This window comes from Corvus brachyrhynchos, unplaced genomic scaffold (assembly GCF_000691975.1).
Source record: "Corvus brachyrhynchos isolate BGI_N302 unplaced genomic scaffold, ASM69197v1 scaffold12, whole genome shotgun sequence".
Classification (NCBI taxonomy): Eukaryota; Metazoa; Chordata; class Aves; order Passeriformes; family Corvidae; genus Corvus; species Corvus brachyrhynchos.
The window spans coordinates 5708660-5734186 of record NW_008237885.1 but is presented as its reverse complement, the minus strand read 5'-3'; positions in this window follow the sequence as shown (position 1 = coordinate 5734186).

Here is a 25527-nt window from a genome sequence, read left to right as displayed (position 1 = left end):
AAGACCAGCTATTTAATTAATGGCTAGTGCTTTTCTGAACAGCTGAATACCCTGCTGTTACTTGGCAGTCACAATTCACTCACTTCATTCTGCTCTTGCAGAATGTCTCAGTCCACAGCAGAGAAAAGTTCCCCTGGTCAAATCAGAAAGGGAACAGGTACACTGAGACAGTAACTTCTTCACAGGAAGATTTCTATGGGTAGATGTGGGCAAAATATTAATGTATTAAAATTATAATTTTATAGCAAACTATTGAAAAAATCTGTTGCAATTTTTCATCTTATGTGATTGTATCACTGTTATGTTGGTGAAAATAAAAATTATACATCCTTGGAAACTTTCAAAAGACTGTGTCAGTTTAGCTGCTTAAAATCTCCTAAGAATTCTGACTACTAAGAATTTTAATTGCAATTACTGACATCATTACTAACAGAAACAATTATACAGTTTTCCAAGGTCTATAGTTTGTCACACAGTTATAGTCATTTGTATCCCATGATCATCTAAAAGTCTCAGTGATAGCCCTAACATGCATAACATAATGTATATGCAAATATAAGTATCTGTTAAAAAACATATGTAAATAGACCATAATGTAGTGGTGATGAATTATAAAAAGTTATCTTAATTATTTTCCTTAACCACATCTGCCATACAGCCTCGGGCTGAGATGACACGCTTTCCAATTCCCTATAGCCTTATTGTCTGTGGATTCTGGTAAACATACAAGTCCAGCACTCTCAACTAGTCTATTGATTATGGATATAAATACTCACAGCAGTCACAAAGTAGATGCATTATGAGTTTTTGTATCCTGGCATGGCCTCATTTTACGTATGAGCATCTCAACATGTATAGCTGCAGCTAAATGTTAATAGCCTAGATTGACTCATGCAAGGGAACCAAAGGAACACACCTCATCTACAAAGTCAAGATTTTATTAGTAGTCAATCGTATCTTAGTTAACTAATTATATATATATATATGCACACAATTTATGTAGATAAAATTATCACAGAAAAAGCAGGAAAATATAAAACATTATAACAGGAAAAGGATAGTCTCAACAGCAGTAATGTTACAATCATTGTACACAAAACTTCTAGTGTCTACTTTTTTTCACTGTTGTTCTCACTCTTCCAAAATCCTTTCATGTACTTAGGTCAACATTGAGTCTTCAAGAAGATGTGATGAGTTGTAGTTAATCACCATCCTATTGAGCCCTTCTCAGAGCAGATGCAAAAATTACAGTGAGGTTTTCCTTTTCCTTACTATAAAATTTTTTTGGAACTATGTCTATATATATTTTTAACATACTCTGCCTGTTGCTTGCTCTTTAGTGGCTTGCACTTCCACCTAACATGCACATAAATTATGAATGGTGTGTTCCTATATACATTGACTACTTCTTCTTTGTTCTCTTCTTTACCAAAAATCTTAGTTACCAAGCTTGCCAGGCTGGATTTCTTTAGTGACCCTACTATACGAGAGCTCTGAGGCCTCTCCTATTATTCCATGCCCATGCTTTGAATGCCTTTGTTGTCGTCGTATGCCTGCACTCTCTAAGGTGTAATATTTTTCTATCATTGTAGGCAATTCATGCTACAGAGAATAATTGCTTTGTATTGGTATTATTTTGAAATCTATGATTAAATTATTATATGAAAGTTAAAGATGTAGAGTATGGGCTGGTATAGCACAATCTCCATTATCCCTGCTTATTAAATTGTGCATCCTTCCTTGGACTTCTCCATTTTTGGTCCTACTTTGTTCAGGATAAGTGTTCTACACAGAATGTACAGACCATGAATAAAAAGTAAAGGATTTTGAAGTTCACTGAAGGATCCAGATACCGAAAATTACCTAGCCACATGAAGCATTTACCTTTTATTGTTCTATATGCTGAAGAGACAATTCTCTATATATTTCAGCATAGTCCTTCTCATTGGCTTTGCTGAAGGTTATCTTCACAGCATCTCTTAAAAGAAAACTGCTTCCTATAAAATCCTATCCACCCTTGGAATATTGTCTTTTCTAAAAAAACTACATGCTGCTATAAGTAATATGAGAAAATATAATTTTCAGTTTTAAAAATATAAAATGTATTGTTAACAAGATTTGGTTTGGGTTTCTTTAAACCATTTTAAAAGATTCAGCTCAGTAGACTAGATTGGATAGACTGTAGTTTTCTATGAGAAATTTGTTTAAAAAGTCTGTAGCTTTTGAAAGCTTAGTTTTTTTCTCAAAGAAATATTTGGAAAAATTAAAATCAGATTTTTGTCAAATTAATTTTGCCAAAATAAGTTTTTTGGAAGTGATGTAGGAGTTATAAGTTTCAATTTTTCTTCAAAGACAGGAAAAAGGGATGAGAAAACAGCAAATTAAATTAATATATAGGTAATAAATATTATTATATACCTATATTAGTAAATACACAGATATTAAACATATTCTTAAAATTTTTTAAAATACTATTGCTTAGAGTAATAGTGTGCATTTTTGTTTTAATCATTACTACAGTATCATTAATCATGACAAGTAATATAACATTTCTAAACCCACTAAATAATGAAAAAAATAATGCTATCCACTCCCGCTTATTTTAATAATTTTTAAAGAAATTTAGTCAAATTATATCTATATGACTAATACAAATCGCAATACTTTATTTTGGAATACCTCATTCAATATTCTATTTCATGTAAAAAATAAATAAATAAATAAATAAAGTTCACATATCATGCTTTGAGACTTGGTTACCTATCTATCTAAGCTGTATAAATGAAGAGTTCCTTGCCAGACTGTGTGTAAAAACCTTCTCTTCATTTGGAAGCAGGTCAGAATTTCGAATGAGCCCTGATTATCCGCAGCCTCCAAAATAAATCTTAACATGCCAAGAAAAACGTGCACCAAACTAAAATTCTCAATATCAAGGCTGAGATTCTAAAGGTATTACTGAGTCTATTTATTTTGAAACTGATAACACAGTTTATGAAAATAATGATTAAAAAAGACTGAGGTAGCAAAGAGTTTCAAGCCTGAAAAAAAAAGAACCCAAAATTTGTGTATTTTGAGTGTGTGGGAGGAGGAGAAAGGAAAAGTGCTGGAAATAAAGAATTGAGTAAAGAAGAAGCAGGAAGAGATATATGTAGAATGAGTCCCAGTTATGCCATGTTTTTTTCAAACATGTTTTATTCAAAAGGAAATGCAGCAGCAAAGTACTAACAAAAACCTCTCTAGGAGCTGAGGGGAGTATTAACAAAACTATAGTTGTTGATACCTTGTTTGTTCATTTAAGATACTTTATCCTTTTTTTTACTTAGGTACAGAGATAAGCCAAATTAATGATCTTTTAACTTATTTTTCATTCTGTGGATGCAAAAGTGAATGTATTTTTTTTTCTTAATCATGTTTTAGGTTTTTTTTTAAATAGAAATATTCCATAAATTCTATGCTTTACAGACACACAGCTTTGTGTATCCACCTAAGCTTATTGTTGCCACTCCCACAAAGGCACCAAAGAAAGCTGCTCTACATTTAATAAAGTACTTCTAAGATTTGTTTTGAACTTTTCAAAATTTAGTTATTTTAAAACAAAAACCGATCAGATTATGATTAACATTAACATTTTTAACATTTACTAGAAAACACATACATTTTTTAATAATTATAATTACCCATATTTTTTCTTGAGAAAATGAGAATCAAGTATGCATGTTACTGGAAACAATGAAATGCAAAATATAGGGAAGAGAACAGAAGTAATCTAATATAAAGAACACAACAGTATAAGGAGGATGACCTCTGAGTATCAGTTTTGGGAGTTTTTAGTTTGGTTCTGTTGTTGTTGTTTTGTTTTATGAAACACATAAATTCCATTAATTTCAGGTAATGTTTGTTCGCTTTTTTTTGTTTTTAAATCATAATTGGACAATGGTGACCCCAAAACACCTGGAATGTCAGTCATAGTTTCTGCTTAGATTTGGGCATTTGATTTTCTTTATCATTATTAAAATTTGAACTTAATCAAAACTGATTCCTACTACCTAAATTTGTTGCTGCTAAAAATTTCTGAACACTCATTCAAACCGGAATTGTAAAGACATAAAAAAAAATTGAAAAAGTGGAAAATAGAAAGCAAAAGTATATAACACATAAAGAAAGGAAAATGCAAATGACCTGAAGAAAAGTAAATTGAAATCACACTAAGCATTAAGTTTAACACAAATATCCATCTATTTTTCACAAGAATTGCATAGTTGTTTTTTTTATTTAGTGGCATAAGAAGACTTATTGGGAAATCTGTCCTTATGCAAAGGGCTTATCCTGAATTTAATTTCAACAATTAAATTCAAGAACTTTTGTTCATCATAATTATAAGTTTCATTAATATTATCCCCCTGAGGATTTTGAAAACTAAAGTTCATATCCTGTTTTTCTATTAATTATTAAATCACATAAACTCAATTTCAAATAAATAGTTCTTTCCTTTTAGTCTTCCACATTAAAATGCTTAGTTGCATCTTTTATTGCAAATGAACTTCTTTAAATGTAGAGGGTTTTATAAAAATAAATATCTCTGAGATTAAATATTATTGGCAATTGGTTCATTATCTAGAATTATTGTTAAAGTATTTTAAAATGTATAATCCCTATTGAAAGGATTAAAAATATTGCACATATAATGCTAAGCAAGTTTTATTGCATAATTGTTGTGCTTTTTCCTCATGAATGTTCAGTTATTAAAAAAATTGCAATTAAAGAGAGAATAATTTGTGCTGTGCAATACTTCAAAAAGCATATTCAAACCTAAACATCTCTGATTTTTTTGAAGCATTCTGAAGTATGGCTCAGGAAGGCTTCCTCATCATCCTAAGTGGAAGACACCATGTGAAAAATTTGAAGGTACAAAACAGATGAAAAAGAGATGTTTCATATAGAAATCATCATCAAGTGAAGTTTGAAGGAGAAACTGTACTTTATCTACCCTGTATTCTTATCTTTGTTAACAAAGGCACTTGTAGAAAAATATCTATATTGTATGCTTGTTCATACTATTGCATGGTGGTCATAGTGTTATATGGTGCCTCATTGAATTTTGTGGTAAGAGCATAGCAATAACTTTAAATATCGCAATAGGTTTTGGTAAATGCAAGTTTCCAATGCATGTATATTGTTTGTAAAAACAAGATTTCATTGTCCCACCAGCTATTTCTGAGAACAGATGCTTCACAATATTGATTGTACTGCACAGTGCAGTTCAGTAACTTGGTGTTATCAACAGAGGTTCTCAATGTACTGGTTGTTTTTAAATGTAAATTGCTTTTGTTTAACAAGAAAGTTTAAAGTTCCAACTAATGTTGGAAACTATTTCTTGAAATCATCTAGTCCATCACTTCGCTCAAACAAGGGTTTAATTCAAAGTTATATCATGTTGTCCAGGGCCTTGTCGTTCCCTCTCCCTCTCGTTATATATCTTACATAGGTCCCAAGAGCATCAGCATATATATCTCCTTCAAAGCAAGATAAGTATCTTAAGACTGGCTTTCCAATGGCTGTAGCAAGACTTTGTGTACTCTGATCTTCGCGTCACTTCAGCTGTGTGACATTTTAATTTAGGAGCCTGGAATCCAGCCTGGATCATGAGCAAAAGACAAAAACCAAGAAACAAAGAAAATTATGAATACTGGCAACAATATACTTTATGTACTGCTACATGTGAAAAATTCACTGGTAAACTATGTTGCATTTAAGAAACATCCAGTCTTCGTTACAAAGTTTTTGAAAATTTGCAAGAACTTTCCCAGGTTGGCTCAGGATTCATTCTTTCCTCAATCAGCAAAGGCACTCTGGAAATTAAAGGTGAGTTTCACTTTCCCTTAAATTATATCTGCCTTATATTCTATCAGATATTTATTTCTTCTAAATTATTTACATAATCTTGTCAATTTTACACATACTGAGGACTTAAAGGGGTGTCGCCAATGGCACAATATATTCTCACACATTAATCACAATTATTGTGTACCTTGAAAAATATGAGCACAATTCAGTGATGGCTGACAGTATAATGGAGGAAAGAATTGCCATAGTTATTACATTTTCACTTTAAAAACAGTTTTTTTAACCAAGGTCCCTAACATGAAGATCTTATTTTATAGCATAGCACATTAGTAATGATCAGAGTTCAGCATTTATCTTATTTTTTCAGGAAGAAGAGTTACTAGTGACAAGAGCTACAAAATGGTCCCTAACTGGACAACAGATGTACCAGCACAAAAACTGAGGATGACTATGTGAGGATATACCTGAGTCTTGCTTTCAAATCCATCATCTTCCTCTTGCTAGAAGCCCATGGAACACATGGGCCCCTGGGAACCTTATGGGGTTCAACAAGGCCAAATGCAAGGTGCTGGTGTTGGAAATTTGACTTAGAATATAAGTAATTCACTAAGTTCTGTACACAGGTTGAGGAGCTCTGTCACTTCCACTGAAAACACTGCTGCTTTGGAAGGAAGATTTTTCACTTTGTTTCTTTCATTAGTCTTTAAATTCTGGTCTGTTGACAGCATAGTTGCTACCCTACTTTGACATTTTCTTTGCTAATCAGGCTTTTAACTTTTAACATGGAACTTCTCTGCCAGATATTCCCTTGTCCTCACAATGCTTAGAGTTTCTCAGACAAGGGTTATCTTTTTTTAAGGAATGCATTAATAGTTCGCATGCTAGCTGTGCCAGTTTTCTGTCTTTTCTGATATCAAAGGCTAGTATTAAAATGCAAAAAGCCGTATTTGAACTGAAAGTTGTGCATGGAAGTCAAGGGTAGGTGGTATTTTTCTTTTTTTATTTCTCATATAGCAGGACAGTTGATAAAATGAAAAACTATTTTTTTTAAGGTTTCACTCATGCAATATACCTCATGCTGTATTTGGCCATCATGTCTATCACTCTCCCTCCTGTTAGTGAAAACACATATTCCCCTCCAAGCTAGAAATGGAATCCTGTGTTTTGCTATTCCAAAAATTGTATTTCTAGGGGAAATAAGTAAGGATAGAAGCCCTGCAGTTGAAAAATAATAAATTTTAATCCCCACTTACACTCTGGGGACTAATGTAGAAAATCATGTAACCACAGAAAAAAAGATGTTTTGCAACTTTTGCAGATAATTTCCTCAACAGACAGCTTCTTCCTGAGGCATGCTTGAGGGAACTGTAAAGCTTATTGCCAACTTTTTAATTGTGTAAAATTTGTGTGATCATTCCTGGAAGTTTGTATTAGCTCACTGGATCTTTTGAGATTAAATTTTCACCCTCAATCAATTTGTCTTTCTGAAAGCCAAACTGCTTTTATTGAAGAAGAAGAGATGCATCAATACTCATTTCGTCTAGTAGATGAGATAATTCAGCTCTTCTCATATACACAAAGAATGTTTCTAAAATATTCTGAAATTGTTATTTCTTGTACTTCCTGCTTGATATGTGATGTGAAAGTGCATTGGGTTTGTGTGGCAAAGTTTAGGTAGTGGAGGAGTCACAGGGGTACTTCTGTGAGCAGCTGATAGAACCTTCTGCAATGTCCAACAGAGCCAATGCCTGATGGCACCAACATGGACCTTCTTGGCCTAGGCTGAGAAAAACAGGGACAAGTGGTAGCACCTCTGGGATAGCACATTTAAGAAGGGCAGGCAAGAAAGTTCCTGTGCAAAGCAATTACAGACAGAGAAAGGAGAGTAACTATTTAAGACAAACATCCATGAAGACATCAAGGGCAGTGAAGAAGGAGGGGGAAAAGTGCCCCCAGTGCTGCAGCTGAGATTCCCCTGAGGCCCGTGGTGAAAACCATGGTGAGGCAGTTGTGCCCCTGTAGCCCATGGAGATCCATGGTGGAGCAGACATCAATCTACAGCCCACAGAGCACCCCACACCAGAGCAGGTGGATGTCCAAAGGAGGCTGTGACTCCAAGGGAAGCCAGTGCTGGAGCAGACTCCTGGCAAGACCTGTGAACCTGTGGGGAGATGAGCCCATGATGGATCAGGTTTGCGGGCAGAACTTGTAGGAGAACCACACTGAAGCAATCTGTTCATGAAGAACTGTGCCCTGGGGAAGGGACCCACACTGGAGCAGCTCATGAAGAACTGCAGCTTGCGGGAAGGACTCATGTGGGAGAAGTTCATTGAGGACTGTTTCCCCTGTGAGGAACCGACCCTGGAGGAGGGGAAGAGTGTGAGGAGTCCTCCCACTGAGGAGGAAGGAGCAGCAAAAACCTATGATAAACTATCTGCAACTCCCCTTCCCTGTCTCTCTGCACCACTGTAAAGGAGGAGACAGAGAATTAAGGAATAAAGTCCAGATAAAGGCAGGGGTGGAGCAAGGTGTTTTTAAGATGTGGTTTTATTTCTCCTTATTCTATCCTTGTTTGATTGGCAATAAATTAAACTAATTTCCTCAAGTTCTATCTGTTTTCCTGTTACAGTAACTGCTGAGGGTTCTTCCCGCCCTTATCTCTACCCCAGAATTATGCATTATATTTTCTCTCCCTGTTCAACTGAAAGGAGGGAGTGATAGAGCAGCTTTGGTAGACTGCTGTCATCCAGACAGTCAACCCACCACAGAGAGATATTTCAGATGTTTAATATGAGTTGAACTGCAAGGGGTAATCCATGGCTTTGTCAAGAGTGAGCTGTGTGACTAGGTTGAACTTGTATGAATAAATTTTATACCACGCTGAAACAAAATGTACCTAATTTGTATTACAAGCTTACTAGAAACTACATGGCTTTTGCTGTTATTGTAAATGACTTACTAACAGCTTAGTTTTATGAAACCTTAACATTAATACAGAAGATGTTTAGGCTTTTGAACTGCCACATATCTTGAAAGAGCATTACATATAAGGACAACTTGTTTTCTTTTTAAGAAATGCTGACCAAGGATGTCAACATGAGCAGCTTTTCAGCCTCTTGAGCAGCATTCTTGCCATTCAAGACTATCAGTTGGTGTGCAACCTACTACTTTCACTTGTGTTTCTCTAGAGACTCTGCTGTGCTAATCTCTTCAAAACAGTTGCTAACAATCAGAAAACTGCTGTCTTATGAGCTCTGTGTATAGATTAGTAAAATGTTTGGGGGTTTGCTTGTGTTCTTTTCTTTTTAATCCACTGTGTTGTTACCTGTTGTTTTATAGGTTAGTTACAGATTGTCTCCAGGTCTTTTTGTTCTCTGCCTGCATGACACCAAATATTGTGGAGACCGGTGGGAGGACTTTTGTTTGGCTTGGCTTTTGAAGAATTTGCATGGGAAAGAAAAAATTAAAGACACAAACTCTACAAGCAGGTTTATGGACATATGGACTAGATCTACAATATAGAAAGCAGATAACTTAATTAGATTCTAGTTTGAGTTCTAATAGTACTGTCAGCTTAGTGAAAATAAAAAACTTTATTTTGATAAATTGATGATGAAAAATCATATAACTTTACCTTTTTTTCTTAAAAATGGTGATTTATCTTAGAAATAACTTCTATTCATCAGCGTCTGAGTGTCTGTCCTCAATTATTTCATTAGAACTTCCTGTGTTTAAAATTGTGATGTAAGGTCTTTGTCTGCTATTATTAATCATAGACACAGAGTACATATCTCATTACTATTCCTTCCAATAGAAAATACAAATTGCTTGAAGTTCTTTTACAGGATCTGAAATGTTTCCTAGCATTTACAATTAGTGTGTTTGATAAATTCATGTAAGTTTTTATTATCTAGTAGGGGAGAGAAAAGAAGGCACAAATCGGATGATACATGTATGAATTGAGAGTTCTTATAAGATGATTATCCTACAAAGTAAGTAGGAAAGAATAAGCAAGGTAAATGATGAATAAGGAGGATCTACTTAGTCACAAATAAATAATACTTTTTATTTGCCTTTATTCACTGATGCCATGTTAAAATTTAATAATGTATTATTTTCATTTCAGGTGACAAGACTATGCTGCCCTTAAATACAGCGGTCCTCTGTTCCGTCCTCCCCTCTTCTCTCCTGCTGTGTGAGGGTGGAGAGGATAGTGCTTAGCAGATAAATTTCCAGTTTGTATTCATGACATGACTGAACAAAAAAGTATTGAGGACTAGATGATACAGCAAGAACAAATAGAGGAGAAGAAGGTGGTCTTGCACTTTATGAAAACAGGAAGGACTTACTGAATTAAAGTGTATTGCATCTAGATGCCAAAGTTGTGGTAGGAGGTGGCTGCAGGTGTGGCCTCAGTGAGGAGAGATCGGGGCTGGCCATGTTGGATACATCAGGTTCCATGTGGCTCCAGTGGACCCATCAGAGGGCATGGCTGAGGCCCTCAGCCGAGATGGTAGTACCTCGGTTAAAACATATTTAAGAATGGATAAAGATGCCATGGAGAGAGATGAGGTTGGAACAAAAAGAGGGAGAAAGAGCAGAAGTAAGACCAAAGCCTGAAGAGAAGGAGGAGTTCCATGGTAGAAGGGAATTTCCCTGCTGCCTGTGGATAGTCCAGCCAGCTCTGGATAAAAGTGTGAGGAGGAAGGAGCAGCAGAGAGGAGATGTTATGAACTGACCAGAACCCCCATTTCCCATCTTTCCCAGAACTGCTCTGGTGGGGAGGAGGTAGAGGATGGGGGATGAAAGAGTGAAGCTGAGCCAGGGAATAGGGAGAGGAAAGGTGTTTAATGCTTGTGCTTTTGTTTATCACTATCCATATCTTGCTTAACAGGATATAAAAAAAACAATTTTTCCGAGGCTAAGTCTGTTTTGTCTTTGATGGTGATTGGTAAGTGATCTCCCTGACTTCATCTCAAGCTATAAGCTTTCTAGTTCCTGAGTTTTTCCTGTTTTCTTCCGTATTCCCTCTGGCTTTTATACTCCCAAGTAACTATTACACATGAGGAAGCCTTGTTTTCCTGGAAAAGGCTAAGTAACTGCTGATGGGGAGAAGTGAATGAATTAGTTCGCTTTGCTTGCATATGCAGCTTTAGCTTTGCCTTTCAAAAAGTCTTTCAACCCACAAGTTTTCTCACTTTTACCCTTCTGATTTCCTCCCCATCCCACTACTAGGGAGTGCTGTGTCCATCTATTAAACCTGTTCTGATTTAAACAACACCACCACATTCTGACAGGTAAGTCCCTGCTTCAACCATTTTAACAAAAATGTAGTCTGTAGAAACTAACTTTAACACAGAATCCAAAACAAGAGAAATATGTGGTTGTGTTACTTTAAAAGAAGCTTAGGCATCTCTATAAGATAAAATTATTCTTTCCTATAGGACAAAAGCTGAGTTGAAATCTGCTGACTTGCTCCAGGAAGTATGCAATTCAGTATGCCAACCCCTCTTCATGAATTATTGGCTCCATGCTCTAGCTGTGTGTTCAAGGGACAACTCAAAGCAATATCATATATTCAGATGCATGTTCTTGCTCACAAGAAAAGAAAAAAACACAAAAGGTGATTTATCTGTCTTTACTGCCAATTTATACAAAGTCCAACAAGAAATCCTGTTCTTTGTACTTTATAAAAAGAACTCATAGCAATTCACGAAAGAGTAAAAAAAGATTTTGTACAGTTTTACTATGAAAGAGAGAAATAACAAAAGAAAGCAAGAGCAAAAAAAAGGAGAAAATTACAGTCAGACAAAAGTTGGGTTTTTTTTTCTGATAACCCAAAGGGAAATTAAAGGAAAAAAGTATATTAAGTCTATTTAAGATGCAATTCTATAGTAGAATTGGAAACCAAAATCTTTGAGTCATAATGGAATTATCCATCGCATTTTAAGTGTGTCTCTGGCTACCCCAAAGTCACAATGCACATATTCAGGATGAACAGAGCTCATGGCATAATATGATATTATTCCAATTTACATAGATGATGTCTTGTGGTCTTTTTCATTACTCAAGTATTCTCAGGATGCTGTTGCTGCTATTTGTATTCAGCCATGCTAATAAAATTCCCCATGGTGAAATTTTTGTTACAAAGTATGATAATTTTCTAAGTGAAAAAAAAGGATCTTATTAAGCTATATATTGCTGTTAGTAATGTGACTTTTACTGCAGGTGTCAGAATGACTCAGGTAACTATTCAATGAAGCAGCCCCTAAAGAAAACTGTGAAGTATCACTGAATTATTGCTGCCACAACTAACAGAGGCTTTATATTACAGTGACAGTATGTGCCATTTAAAAAAAAAAAAAAAAACAACAAAAAAAACAGAAAAAAAGAAATTCTATCAGGCAGAGAAAAGAAAAAAAGCAAATCAACTCCAAACAAAAAGAACAAAGTTAAACCACAGTTCCTACACAAGTATTTTCATCTGCTTTCCCATAAATCTTCCAGTCTTCCTTTTTTTTTTCATTACAATTTCAATCATTGTATTGCATTTAATTTCATTTATTTTTTCCTGGTTTTGGGTTATTCTTTCATTATAAACCTCTGTAGAGGGTAATTACTTCACCCTTTAAAAAAAATATGTATTATTTTAAAGGTGTCAAAATTTTACAGGTGACATTTTCACACCCACAACCAGCCTTGTAATAATTGCACTTGCACTGAAGTTTATTGGATACATATTGATGAGCACTGGCAGCTGTTGAAAAGCCTCTTCTATAATATGGTAAATTAATAATAGTTCACAACTGAAAATTTAGTTAGATGATACAAGTTGAATCACACAAAGGACTATGAAACTATTAAAAATTTAAGTTGCCTTCTATCAAAAAATGTGACATATAAAAAAGGATATAAGTAATGAAGAACTTTTCCTTTTAAAAGCATAAACCAGTGAAACCACTACAGATAGTGATGCCTTTAAGCAGAATTCTCTATCCCTTCTTTGATCTCTGTTGTAGATGGAAGGGGATGGTAACATTCTCTAACCTCTCTTTTAAATGGATGTAGACTTTATCAGGTGTGTTAAGCAGGTGTTGTTTATAGAAAGCTGTTGCATTTTATGTCCTTCTTGGCAATTGTTCAAGAAAATGTGGTACTGGAGCTGCAGGTCACATCTTCTTTGGCCAACAATCTTGTGTCCTGTGCCTCCTGATATGAACTTTGCTTAAAACAGAGTAGGGGGTGCCTCCCCAAGTGACCACCAGAAACACCCAAAGAGGCCTGTGCAGGCACAGTAACAGGTACTTCATAAGCTAACACAAGCTAAATAATTATACATTAGATAGGCAATAGCCATGTACTGGATAGGTGGGTTTATGTGAATCTCAGTGTATGCATTTTTTTGCTTTCTCCTTGGTGTGCTTGATTTGTGGAAAACTTCCACCTTGCACCCTGTGCAGAATAAACAGCATCTCATTTATAAACCTGATTCTTTGTATTTACAGAATTACTAAAATTCAACAAAAAAAAAGGAAAGCTCAATTGCAAATGAAGATGTAAGGTTGAATACTTCAACATTTTGTTAAAGTATTTCTGAAGAAAAAACACATTTAGGAGTCTCTTGAAAAAATATGAATTTCACTTTTAGAACTTCACATTTTAAAAACAAAAAATAAGTTTTCAGATTCTGAGACTCTTTAAGAGAAATCCAGGGTGTGGGTTTGGGGGTTTGGTGACTTCCTTGAGATGAAAGATCTCAAAGGAAATGAAAATTTCAACAGCTCTTCTCAAGAGGTATGTATTTTGTATGAATATTTTAACTCTCAACTGAATTAGACTATGGAGAATTTAATACAACAAGCCAGCAACACTAAGCATTATAGTTTAATTTTGTGTGTATATATGTGTTTACTCCTAGTTTGCTTTTTTCCTGTTCAAGCATTTCCATGTGCCCTAAGGCAATCCCAACACATGCAAGATATATCCTTGCTTTCATTCTATAAAAATGCTGTTCTGCTGAAATGCAAAGAAAAAGAAATCCTCACATTATTTTAGATACACTGCACAAAATGCAACAGAAACTAACACATATGAGATTTTTTTTTAAAATACAAAGTTACATAACTGCAACCCTTTCCTGGATGGATGTGCCATAATGACATGAGTGGAATAGTGTTTATTTACCTCTGGCTTTTAAGACAGTCTTTGGATCAGTAGCTCAGCCTCAGAAAACTAGCTTGTTAAAGCTTAGGTTAGAAAAGGTCCATTATGCTTACAGAATCTTAGGTATTCGAAGAGAATTCACCACAGTAAGCAGACTAAGGATTTGTGGGCAGAAGCGAAACAAGGGGCTACCTCAGAGAAAGGTTCACTCTTGGCAGAAAACATCAAAAGAAGAAGGAAAATAATGAAACAGAAGATGGTAATTTGTTACAAAAGCTATGCACAAGTGATGAGCTCTTTAATTCTCTAAGAATTAAGAGGACCCAAAAGAACAATTACAGCTATAGCACTGCAAAACAGCAGATGTAGATTCTTCACAGTTCTTAGCCCATCACGGTTCTTTTGTTAACTAGGAATAAAAAGGCTAATGGCTTTTCAGGACTTTATGGACCTGTCCAGTCTTGAGTTTGTTTCAGCTTCGTTTTAGCTGCAACACCACATTGCCCAACAATCTGATGACTGTCTTCTAACCTGCTTGTAGCTTCAGCTTAGCTTTGTGAAGGTGTACCAAGGAATTCTACCACATATGGTAGGGGTTTAATAAAACTTAATGATCATTGAAGATAAAATTCTGTATCAGGGAAAAGAAAAGCAGTGTTAGTAACAGACTGTCTGGAAACATGGAAAGGAATAGTACAAGCAAAACTGAAAAGAAAAGAAAGGGTACTATCACCACTACTGACACCATACTGCCCTTGACAAAGGACTCTGGATACTGGCAACTCACGGCAGCATGGCATGGTAGGAAAAATAGCATTTGACCTTTGACTGCAGGTGCTTAGAAAGGTGAGCATTGCAATGGAGAACAGGGGAAGATACTAGAATGTCTGTGTGCACAATAATTTTAACTGCATTGTTAGTGGGAATGATTTAACAATTTGTCTGAAAAGTGTTAATGTAATTAGATTAATGATATCAACTTGTTGTATTTTCATTACACTGTTGAAACATTGCTTAGACTGAATTCTTGTATCTGCATAAAAGATGTGATCCATGTCTGCCTATATGAAAATTCTGTGCATGATAAAAGTTCATTCAGGTACATATATACAACCTCTTGTTATTTTGTACAGGTCTGTATGTGTCTTGTATGACTGAATGTGTGTGTGATTGGTCTTTAAGCTCTCTCAGAATTACAGCAGGAACAGATAAAACACTAATGTGTCTCTGAGTGCCTGGAAGGACATACTAGGTAAAAGTATATTTATGCCATTTACTTTGGGAATCTATCTTAGTTGTTTAAAAGCTCTTCTGATGTGTGGAATTTGGGTTTTATGCCCATGTTGCACCTCCAGATATGCATCCCAACTCTGTGTACGCTGGCATCCAAAACCAAAACTTCTTCTCTGCACACAGTTAGAAAAAAAAAAAGGCCTGCTGCATAATATGGAGGCAACTGTTATGTTCTTCAGCAGTACCCTACTCTGGGTGATCTGAACAGATTCTGTTCCAGAGCTTTGATGCTGAGTTGTGCTCAAGTAGCATGTATTTCTCTGCAGCGATTAAAAAGAGAGCATATGCTCCTAACTTAGAAGCAAAACAGCATGCCTAGAGATATTTATGCTAAAATTTCTTCTGATTTTCTATTCTGCTGGCAGTAATGTTTTGAGACTTGTTAGGCTAACAAAAGAGAAAGGGAAATCCATGGAAAAATGTCTAAATCTATTTAAGGGAAAAGTTGCTTAGAGAAAAGGGATAAAATAACTTGAAAGCAAAGTATGGTAATATTTCTGAATTTCTTGAAAGAATATATAGAGGTATTATGGATAAAATCTTAAGAAAAAAAGAGCATGGAAGAAAAATGGTGAGAACTTATAAAAACAATTCAATTTAATGAAGCAAACCAATCCGTTAATTCAATATAACAATGTGTGCTGATATAGCCAGGTGTAATATATCATTCACAGCTTCAAGAAGATACATCATTTTCCACAGATGTTTAAAATGCTGTGATACTAATTAATGATTAATTAGTGAGTCAATAATTAATGATTAATTAGGGATTCAATTATTAAGGAGAGTGAGGAAGGAAACCCATATATCACATCAGGTAGTGAGTAGTTTCTACATATATTTGCAAAATGAAAATAGGAAAATATGACACCAGAAGGTGTAGAATAGGAGACTTTGTACCATTGTCACTTGGTATTTTAAAGACAGCAGTCATGTTCTCAGAGATATGCAAAATAAAAAATAATTTAAAATGCATCAAACTTCATATTTCTGGGTCCTATTCAAAACAAGGATCTTTGACTCACAATCATAATTTATTCAGCTCCAGTCATTCAGGTGTCTGTGAATATGTACTTCTTAATTCCATTGCCATTAATGTCACCAGTGTGACCCAATAAAACATGAAACTATTGGTGTTGTTTAATGAGCACCATATTACATTATAATGATAAAACATGTCATTCACAGATATTGTTGTTTCCTTTTGAAGGCTTGACATAATAAAAATCACAGTTCCTTCAAGGAAAAAATATGTTTACTGGCATGTTTCCACATATGATGCAGTATTCCATCAGATGTTTCTCCACTCATTGAATACTAGGGCTTAAAATAGTTCTCAGTGAAACAACCAATGTCCTTTTCTGCACTTCAGATGCTTTAGTCAGTCAGAATTGTTTTTATCAGACACTGAAAAAAAGACAGTTGTTTGATTCTGTCCAAAATCTTCCTTCATTCACTTGGAAATATCTCAACAATTTTAACTTCTTTATTCCAGGAGCACTGCATGCCTATATTAAGACTGTAGGGTTGTGAATAAATGAAAGCTTATGCAGCTTTCAGTAGGGGCAGATTTTAGCCAGACATAGAGGAGATACAGGAAGTTTTGTTCCTTCTCTACATGCAGACTGTAAAAGATGGGACTTTTTTTTGCCTTGATTTCTTAAATTCAGGTAAATCTAAAGTTGTAGAGAAAGATGTGGCATCATTAAAATGTGCATAATCAGAACAGAACAGGAAATGATATTTCAACAGATTGAAGACATCTTTCATTTTAAATGAAAGCAGTTATTGTATCACTTTCTATTCTAGAAATAAACAGAGGGAAAAAAAAGTATGATTTTTTTTTTAACTGACAGGCATAAATATACAGTATGGATTTTGAACTATATAGAGAGAGTAAACAGAGTTGGGAGGAAGATATCTTGATGTAATTCTTGAATTATTCTCCTCAAGAAGAATTATTCTGAGAGTAAATATACTGAATAAATGTATCTAAATATCTGCTGGAGATATCAAAGGTTTCATCTTCTCACTGTGATAATAACTAACCACGTGAAAAATTTATTCTTTCTTATTTTCTCTGTTATTAATTCTAGGAAAATATTAATGCATTTTTGAGGTGCTGCTAGGGAAGCACTTAAACTGTCTGTACACTGGTATAATTTATGAGAATTACAAACTGCATAATTAACTGCAAATAAGTATAATTTTTTAGATGCACAACTATGAATATTATAATTTTATTCATGTAATGCATACTGAAGGATGTATTGATTGAAACACATTTTTAAATATTCGGGCATTTCTAAGGGATTTGCTTCTGATAATTACAAGCTATACTCTGAATGTCATCTTAACTTAGAGATTCAACTGCTAAATCAGCATATCTCAATTTTCTGTTGTTAGCCTCAGACTTCAAAGGTACGTGAGCAGATGTTGAACTTAAAGTACTCATGTAGATTTATCAAGGTTAATGAATTATAGGGTAATTTAGCACATACTGCATTCTCTCTAAATAACAATGTTCAATCTTATAATTTTCCGTTTCTCCTTGCTTTGACTTTTTTTTACATAATCTATAATATTCTTGATAGAGTCAAGAATTTTATTTAAAAAGGACGTCTTTAAAGATACATTTAATTGTCCCCAGCAGTAAGTACACGTTTTGCTACATATTGAATGAGACCATCAGTCAGTATCTGAGCTACAAATTTTGGAAAATGATTTAGTTATGTTCTACTTAGTCTAAAATCTAACCTAAATTTAAGGGGTCTGATGGTAATAGTGCTGCAAGTTTCATAAATCAATAATTATGTGTTACGGGTAATAAGTTTGGTTGAAAATTAGGTTGGATGGCTCCATGAAAGAGCAATTTTTCAGTTAGCAAAGGGGTATCCAGGATAAAATAGGTATTTCAGCATCACTGTATGGAAATCAATATTTTGCTGTGACTCATAAAGTTTTATTAGGGTAACAATGTATGGTCCTAGAAAATTTTTAAAGCAAGACTATGCTTTAATATTAATGCATATTAATGAAAATATAATTTTCTTAAATCAACTCTTACTGAAAAAACAACCTATTTTCTTTCTGTATGAAACTATGAAGTGCAAGAATCTAAATCCCTGATAAAAAATGTTTTATACTGGTTTTCAATGAAAAAGACAGCTATGATGAGAGTTTGCTTGCAATTTAAGTATGTGTGCATTTGAAAAATTAATGTCAATTTTGTTTTCCTTTGAAAAGGAAAAAAGCATATCACAACTCACACATTATAGCAACACAGTGTAAAGTATAGGTATTAACAACACCAAACGAGTCAATTACAAAATTACCTGCTGTTGTCATAGATGGTTTCTAGACAGAGAAGTGTTGAAATACAAGTTTTGACAATATTTAACCAAGCAGATAAGTGATACAAAAGATTTTTAGAGAACAGATATCTTTCTACATTTAACAGAGAGAAACATTTATCTGTTTCTGGAAAATTTATTGTGATGGAGAAAGTCATAGAAGTGGTGGCTATAGACATACAGAGACATTTTATTGGCAGTTCAACTTTACTTCTTTTCCTTCATTTTTCCACCAGAACGTAGAGCATTCATTTTACTGAGTATTAGCCTTCAAACTCTTAATTTGCAAGTGCATTGGATGTAGGTATGCAGCTGTTGGCATCAAGGGGCTGCAGGCATGGCCTCTGTGAGAAGAGGCCAGGGCTACCCCGTTTCTGACACCAGCACCCCTGGTGCACTCAGAGAGCTGGGCCTACCTGTGCTACCACTCTACGTGTGAGACGTTCCCAGATGGCCTGGGGACCCTGCAGTGTGGGAAACACACAGCACTCCCGTCGCCTATGGGGATCCAAGCATTTAGGTGTCTCAAGCCAATTCTGTTTTTCCCATTGTGATAATTGCTAACTGATCTCCTTGTCTTTACCATGAGCTTTTCCAACTTCCTTGCCCAGCTCATGCTGCTGGGGTGGGAGAGTGAGAGAGCAGTTAGGTGGGCATCTGACCAAAGTCAGAGGTCAACCCACCACAGTTCTCTGTGGCTGACTATTTCTTGCCCCAGCTCACACAAATGAAAGGCAGATGCAGGAGATTACTGGTGCTTACCTTCCTGATGTATTTATGGGCAACAATCTCAGCAACTCTGTCAGGCTGAATACTGCATACTCTTAGAGAACAAGGAATAGTAAAAATACACTTTGAGAGAGCATACACTTTAGACAAAATCTTCTAATGGAAGAGCAGAAAGTACTCCAGTCATAATAAAATATGCACATAAGCAAAAGGAAATTTTAAAAATGCTGTTAAAATGGACAGATAGTATAAGTGCATATCAATTTGCTTGTATATTTACATTTAGTTGAATGTGGACTTTTGACTCCTACAAATAAATTATATTCATGTCAAGAGTCTTTTATTCCCAAGATAAGTAAATAAATTATTCACTATGGAAGTATGAATTAAGTTTTTACAACTGGTGGTTTAAAATATTTTGTATTTATTTTACATTTTTCTTCTTTCCTTGATTTGTGTAAAGTCAGTGGGTTTTGTAATTTTTTTGACTTTTCTGAAAGTATCTTTGTATATTTATATGCTCTTAAAAAATATTGTAGGGAAGTCAGATTTTTAAAAAGACTTTCACAGAAAATAGGGCAAGATAAGAACTTGTTAGGACCCTGAGCCCTCTTCCATCTTGTCCAAATTTGTTGGCTTTTATGAAGAAACTTAGAAGATGCCTGAACAATGGCTGCTCCTTCCCTGGAGAAGTGCTTCTAAGCCAGAGATATCACCTTGGATGCCCATCTCAGCTGCAGAGTCACAGCAATGTTTATGCGTGATCATGGACCCTGTTGGTCTGGACATGGACCCTGGCAGTGACCTGAGGGCCAGTGTTCCAACCATCTTTGGCCTGTGCCCTGGGAGGGCTGGGGCACTGGCACAGGCCTTGACCACACAGCACTGAAACTATGGCCCCATGGGGAAACCTCCAGTCCCAGGGAGATGCTGATCCATTCAAAGCCCTGACCAAAATTTACTGTTTGTTCCATCAGAAAAAAGAAATTATATTCTGCAAAGCATAGGTTCAACAAAGAACTATTAACTGATGATCTCACTATATTGTCACAACGTAGGAGTATGAAAGGTGAAGCCTTCTAAGATTTAATTATTTGATTTCATGTTTAAATGTCTGTTGATATTTAAATTTTTAGTATCATTTGCACATTCTTTAATTTGTAAATGATCCCTTTATTCTCCCTCTCCTCAGAAATAAACTCAAGGTTTGTTTGATGTTCTTCTTTGTGTAGGTCTTTTGCTGTTTTTTTTTAATTTATTTTATTTCATTTTAGCTTTTTTCTTTAGTTGTTTGGTAGTTTTAAACTGCAGATCAGAATATTGTGTCAAATATAAGGCAAAAGGCACTTCTTCACTTCTTACGGCTACCCATTCAAGAGCATTCCACTGTGAGTCAGAATCAGCAATCATTCTGATAATAGCATGTCTAGACTCAAGTAAAACTCAAATGTGACAGTGAGATACCCACAGGAAAAGTAATCTTGTGGGCCTTGGCTTCTCACCTAAGCTTCCCTCCTTCTTCCTGTAAAACTACCCTGACACGAATCCCAAGATGAATGTCTAGATATAAGTACATGTTTTCTTGAATAAGTGAGCAAGTAGAAAGGCAAGGAGTGATTTAGTACTTCTTCTTCATGCCAGTATCATGACCTCTGTGATGAAGTTGCTTTAAAGCAAAATTCACAGCTTGATTTTCTCAATACTTACTTTTTAGTAGGAGCATGTAGTAATAAACACTTACTCTTAAAATATTCATCCCAGTTTTCTCTTAATAATAAACACAAAAATAAATTCAGTCAAGAAGCCTGATATAAAAGAATTTTTACCAGGATTTAATGCTTGAAGGTTAAGAGGAAGGCTGACAGTTAATTTAGTAACTAAAGGATTATAGGGATTTTCAGTTCACAAATAAACCAAATATTCTTTAATCAATTAGACTTAAAAAAAAGAAATTACAGTAAAGGAAGGAAAGCATAGTCATCCTTAAAAGAATTGCAGTAATAGAGCCACCTCCATAAATATTGGGACAAAGATTGTCTTGGGTAGATCTTACAAATTTGAATAATACAATATGTGCTTTCAATTCAAATATATTTCAGTTTACGTATAAATGCATAAACATAATTTGCTAAAGATTTAATGCGCATATTGTAAATGCCCATAAGAAAAAAAAAAAAAAAGCCAAAGAACCATTTTACAGCATACAAAGCACTTAACAAAGGGAGCAGACAAGTAGTCCTATCAGGAGAATGCACTGAGAAATTTTTTCAGAAAGAATTTCAACATAGAGTTAAGAATTGCTTTATCCAACACTTATACTGGGGTCAGTATAAGTTACTATCAAAGTTTAGTAGATCTTCATTATATATAACATAGTAATTAATATATTGTCCTATAAAGTAAATCCACAGAATAAATAAAATTGACTCTTAACCTGTAATATGAATGCATTACTACTTCCTTAAATATTTTATGGAATAAACATGTCATTAAGCTTTTGTGTAAATGAGACTTTACTAAACTGAATTGCATAACTTTTCAAGCTGGTTTATTTTAATAAGGAAAATCAGAGATAAAAATGAAACATGTTAAAATAAATCTATCTAATATTGCAGAAAATCCAGAACCTCTATTTTCTATTTCTGACTCTTTCTTTTTTTTACATTAATATTGAACTGCTGCATCTGTGTTGATATAAGTAATGTAAACTTGTAGGTCCTTGAGTGTGCTTATATCCACTATATGGCATATTACAAATATGTTTACTGAAACATTTCACAAAAAGGGCGCCTGATCCTTCTATACATGCTGATGTTGACTATTCAGGCTAGGATTTTTCTAGCATCATTGGGGAAAAAAGGCTCCCAATACAGAATTTTATTTTATGGCCTAAAAGGATTTAATAACTGGCCTGGAAATATTAACAGTGGACAGCTTCTTTCTCTGTCCAACTTGAGTTTTAAGTGTTTTTAAAAACAACTTGAATGAGAAAGTTTGGATGTCCAGATAGTACAGTAATTGGTGGTAGTAGGTGCCTGCAGAGAGCACTTTTGTCTATCCAGAAGTTCTAGACACCCAGTAGTGAAATTTACTGTACTTGCAGGAGTAGTGTGCAGACATCCAGGGCAGGAGATGGAAAGCCACAAGCACATGCAGTGAGAGGACGAATCCAGAGAGTAGATGCCTCTGTCTCAGTGAATTCAGAACAATAGTCAGTCTCCTGAGATCAGTGACAACTTCTGTCCTTTAAATAGCAATTCTTATTTATTGTACTATTTCAGGCAGAAGAGACTTGTCTCTAAGCTTCACTTTAGAGGGAGGTTGCATGTAAACTCATTTTTCAGAAAAGTTCTTTAATCAGAAAGCTCTACGCAATGTTGTGGTAGAGCTAAATTCCCTCCTTCTTAAAGCATCACTTTAGAGTATCTGTAAAGAAGTTTGACTTAGAAAATTTAAGTGAAAAGCATTTTCACTTAAATGCTATAGCATTGAAATTTGAAATATCTTTTGATAGTGTTTTGTATATATTCATAATTAGAATTTGTGATAATGTCCTGTGTATATTAATTGTACATATCTAGAGATGAAATGCAGAGAGATCAAAATGTTTCTAATTCAACTAATCTAGCTAAACTTTCCAAACAATGTTGAAAATAGTTTTGTGGTAGAGGTATCAGAAGTTTTAAACATGAGAATAGGATGCAGCTAATTCTGAAATTTATAATAATTTAAAAAGGAATCACTCCACTGGAAAAGTGTAGCCTGAACTCATAGCCGAAAAGCAGTTGATCTCTGCTGGTAGCTTGACAAGAAAAAGGCAACAACTATTGTGCTTGATAAACTGCCTGATGTAAAGAAAACCTATGTAAAAGTATTGGTAACGAACTGAGTTTTTGACCTCTGATGCTCAGATCAATCACAAAAATGTTGCAAAAAGAGCCAATACAACTATTGGAACATTACTGACTTTTTTCAAAGTAGGTTACTCATGCATATATGCTAACTGGAACACAGATACCCTTTTTTACAAAGCAGGCGGCCAGTGTGCTTTTCCCCATTCTTTACTGCATATTTCATTATTCCTAAATGTAATACGTGATTTACCATATGGTACATTATTTTAAAGTCAATTACTCTGTCCATTTAATTTTTCACAATTTAAAAAGAACTTATATGTGAAAAGAAAGCTCTGTTGCACCTATAAAGTAGAAATATGCCAATGAATTTTAACATTTCACTGTTTTGAATCCAAAAGTAGTCATACTAATATAACTACACAAGCATTTTTGTATTCAGTAGGCCAGTAAGATAACACTGTTCACAGTAAAAGCCACAGCCTTTTTTGCCAACTCTATCTTACATGACTTTTAAATTCTTTGTCTATTAAGTGCAATGAAAGTTATCTCTAATTTTCTAAAGGGTGTGTATATACTCAGTTGCAAAAATCAAAATGGATGAAATATAAAGGCCAGAAAATTTGAAAGGATCTGGCCTGAAAAAAATTCATAATTACTTCACTAAAAGAAAAATTTGTATGGGTGTAGGACTTGAGGAATCCAAGGACTCTATTAGTGTACACAACTTCTCCATAATAGTCTTATTATTTCTTTCCAAATCACTTCCTTTAGTCGATCAGTCTTTTGCACAGGAAAACAAAGTACTATCTCATAACATGTATTCTTAAATGGAACAGGGAGAGAAACTGGGGAGTCTTTGAAAGTCTAATCTTCCTTACTTAAAATGATATCATGCTCATGGTACATATAGCACATATCATCATCATAGTAACTCTTCAGTTATAGAGCTAGAAGCAAAAGAGCAAAAGACAGGATAAATGAAATTTATACATGGGGAGTCCCACTGTATGGGCTTTTCACAGAGTAAGGGAATAAACAAAGTGGAAAGAATGCAAAAATGCTAAAGGAAAATCTGAATCTTGTTCGACTCTCTGGGAAAGATAAATCAGTGGAATTGATTACAAGCAATCTATAATTAAGGTCAGTACTTTATGTTCCATGAAGTTTTTTAGTCGACTGAATTTCAGTTGCAAAATTGTTAAATAACTTCAAAGTGTAAGTTCTTTTGAGTGTCTAAAGAACTTAAATTAGTTTATTTTGTAATTTTTAAAATGTCTTAATTTTTGTTTAACTAGACATTTTTGAGCAACTCTAATGGACTTTCGGGCAGGTGTCATTTAGCAATTGCTTATTATTAATTGCAAAAACATAAAAACTAAATTAAATTAAAATCTTATAGGTTTTACTTTATTTTTAAATTCACATAATATATATAATTCTTGTTAAAGAAAATATTGGCACATCTCTGTAATTTCAGAGACCAGTAATAATGCCTGAGTTTGATCCTTCCTGCTTCATTGCTAGGACATATTATTAGGGCTTTTTCTTGGGTTGATTTTTGGTTGTTTGGGGTTTTTTTATTTGGTTGTTTTTTATTGGGGGGGTCTTTGTTTTCTTTTAATGCAAGTCTTTAATTTACTAGAAGGTATTTAAGAAAATATTTTGTGGTTCAAGATGTATAATAATATTTAGATGTTCTGTAGACTTTTTTGAAAGAGATCTACAGCATTTTAATTTCCTGCAATGGTCTTCAGTGTGCATTCAATCTTGACAGAGTTAGAAAATAGACCAAAAGACATTTGTCCAAAACAGTGCACCATGAAGAAAGATAGAAAAGGTAAACTTTAAACTCTTGAAAGAAGTACAGGAGGGAAAAAAATGTAAAATATATTGGCCAACCGTGGAATCCTTTCTAAAAGTACATTTTTCCATTATTAAAAGAAAATCAAATACATTATAACGATCAGTTGTCAAATATTTGATATGTTACTAGAATTACTACCTGGTTTCATCAGAAACCTGGAACCCCGTGAATAATAGTAATTTTGTACTAGAGAGACTGAGATCCCACAATTATTTTTATTTCACTGCATGTTTTCTTTCAACAGTTAGTTATACAGAACATTTCTTTATGTGAAATCAGTCTCTTGTCACTCATTACCTATAATTAAATGTTGGCCATGTGGGACACAGTCAAGATGATTGATACTGGATCTGTAATTGGACCTGCTACTAGAGAGTTTGAAAAGAACCCAAGCCTACAGCAGTTCTAGAGCTGTGTTGCTGAC